Below are 2983 nucleotides of genomic sequence, written 5' to 3' on the forward strand. Positions count from 1 at the left end.
ACATCACAGCAAAAATAATACATGTCCTGATGATAGAAAAGACATTATATCCTGAGGGGTTATCAACTGCTCAATGAAAGAGGGCGAAGGTAGGCACCCAGAGGGAAAAAGTAATGCGAAAGGGAGGGAGAAACAAAGGGTGGGGGCCATAGATCAGAGGGGACCAGATTATGGACCAGTGCGGCGGGCGCTTCGGGCGGGGAGCCTGCGGGGAGCGCGGGAGAGGTCGCTGAATGCTGAGGGGTGTGGCTTGTGAGATAGATGTCTAGTGACCCCCAAATATCTAGGGGATGACTTTTGGCCGGCTGGAGATCCCAGAACTCAGAAAGGAGGGTATGGCATCGGGAAGCGTCCTCCAGCCAGAGCGACAACCTGGGCGCGGGCCTACAGCCCCAACACATGGAGACCCTATGCCTAGCCAGAGCAAGCAGCATGGCCGTCAATCGACGTGTTGCGTTGGGGCAGAACTTAACAAACTCCAGGAGGCAGATCGTGGGGTCAGGCTGTAGTAGCGAGGTAGTGATGTCAGAGATAATTGCACATACTTCATGCCAAAATGCAGCGACACGGGGGCATAACTAGGCAGGATGGGCAAAATCAGCCGCGGGCACGGAGCAGCGCAGGCAGCTGTCACTGGCCACAAGGCCGAATCTGTGGAGGAGGACGGGAGTACGATACAATCTGTGGATATATTTAAAATGTATTAGTTGCAAGCGGTAGTTGGGGGAGAGGCGCTTGATCTGAGTGCAGCAGTAAAGCCAGTCCGGGTGGGATATCTCGATTACCAGGTCTTCACCTCAAGCCAAAGGTGCCCGATCGGTGGAGATGGAGGAAGCCACTAGTGTATAAGCATAGATCTCTCATAAACAACTAGAGAGTATTTCAAACAATACTTAACAAAAAGAACCATCAGAGTAGTGGTCTAAAAGAGCAGCCATCAACACCCATCAGTGCTGCAAAAAGACAATTCAGCTGTGTCACGGGAAAGAGATGAAATGATCGAAATGAGAAAAAGAACCCTCAGGCACCCACCGGAGGTAGGTAGCCGTTTGTCTTCATTGGGTTCGTGTAGTCAGTGCGTGTGAGAAAACCTCATACCGAAAAAAAGAGTGCAAGTTAAAATGAGTATAGATCACTCCCTCGATCAACACTTTTAATAGAGGGGTGATTCGAACCCAATTAAAACCAATGTGTAAGAGCGGACATTAAGAGTTAAGTAAATTGGAACTCCCTGTCCTTAAAAAACGGTCGACATGTTTCTGCTATCTGGTCATGTTCAACCCAGCATTCTTCAGGACCAAATATGTAAAAGTCACCCAACCGGGCAGTACACGCCCTAAAGTGTCTACTCACGGTGGATGGATATTCACAAAAATGTTTTTCTACCCACTTAAGGATCTATTTGTTGGTAGACGTCTTGTGCATTACCTCTATTCTACGAGGTATGTGGAATCTGCAAAGAAACCCATAACAGAATTCTTTTTTGAAAAAAACAACATGCAAACAATTGTCATTGTGCCAAAAAATGATTTATCCCAATCAATACTTTTTAGAACCCCATCTCTCACCATGTGACACAGACAAACTTAGAAATATTCTATTAAACGAATATCAAGAATTGAAAAAGTTTTGAAACATTGTCATAGCTGTTATGCTAAAAGGATATGTATCTACCTTCCCCATTGACTCTTATAGTACTGGCGGATTATGCATTCCTTTCCTCAGATCACTCTCCAATGATAAATGACCTGGTTATGTATAAAACCAGTTCATTTACACCATCTAGGATCTACTATAGAGCCCAAATTATTTAAAAACAACAGGATTCCTTCGAGAAAGGCATGAACCACAACGGGTCAGTATATGCAAATAAATTCAGTGTCACGCGTTAAAAAACAGAGATCTCGAAAATGCTTTCATAATGAAATATGAAAAATAACTCACTTCAATGAAATCCCACTTTCATCCTACGTATAACAAGGGCCACACTTTATATTTAGGAACTGTTTAGAGGAAGAGAAAGGTTGGCAAAGAGTATAATAAGTCAGGTTACAATACTTCTTGAAGTGACAATTAACATTAAAATCACCTCATAGTGAAGTTTCTACCGTGACTTACTTCGTTGCTCCCCAACACATGACCCCATGAGTCCGCGGTGAAGGAATTCTTCACGACAGCACCTGTTTCAAAATAACGAGAGTCTAGGATGAAACCCCAATGGGTCACGAACCAAACGGGCTTGAGTGAAAAGTACCACTCATTTCATTGTGACTTATTTGGACTTTGAGGTATTATTGCACTAGGTGAAGTTTACATTTAGTTAATAATATCAGACGTGATTGTGGACTAAATGTTGCTAGTTAAAGCTAACGTTGCTATTCTTGTACCGGGGACGATGCCGAAAAACGGCCTGACAGGGTAAATAACTTACGAAAACAACTGATGATCTTAAACTGGTAGTTATGCTGAAAAACGGCCTGGCGAGGTACACGACTATAGATTATAAAAGGTCTTACTCTCCGTGCCCCGTCTACTCACTATTTTACTGTCGACTCCCCACGTCTTCACCTAAAGACAACTCATCCGCGGCTCGACAAGAACCCGATTCGCGTGCTGAGCCGTCTTTTTGACTTCCAGTGGAAGTGACGTGACGTGACCTACGTAGTACCTTGCCACGTGATCGGGTCAGCCCGTCCACATTGCTGATTTAAAGGTACAGTAACCTGGTTGTCTCATTGTACTTGGACTATTTATTCACTGATGAATTCTTTCGAAACGTTTGGTTACATGAACCCATCTTCACCTGATCCCAGAATATTCTGGACAAAGCCTTTATCACGCTGGCATAAAAGGAGTCTTCCATGCAAGCATTCCTGGTCCCGCCAAATAAATAAAACAGCGGATTCAATATGATATCATTGAAGACTATCAATGAAATTACGTGTATTTCTAATCAAGACTCTAAAGGGAACACTCAAAGGGT

General features: G+C 44.0%; 1 long non-coding RNA gene across 1 annotated transcript; it reads right to left on the reverse strand.

The window, feature by feature from the left end:
- Window positions 1-698: 698 nt before the first annotated feature.
- Window positions 699-2616, reverse strand: LOC144785158 (uncharacterized). Its single transcript, XR_013601788.1, has 4 exons — window positions 2539-2616; window positions 2119-2180; window positions 1945-2003; window positions 699-1453 (listed from the first exon to the last, which is right to left on the reverse strand). It is a non-coding gene; the product is annotated as an uncharacterized LOC144785158 (long non-coding RNA).
- Window positions 2617-2983: the final 367 nt, after the last annotated feature.

This window comes from Lissotriton helveticus, chromosome 10 (genome assembly GCF_964261635.1).
Source record: "Lissotriton helveticus chromosome 10, aLisHel1.1, whole genome shotgun sequence".
Taxonomy (NCBI): domain Eukaryota; kingdom Metazoa; phylum Chordata; class Amphibia; order Caudata; family Salamandridae; genus Lissotriton; species Lissotriton helveticus.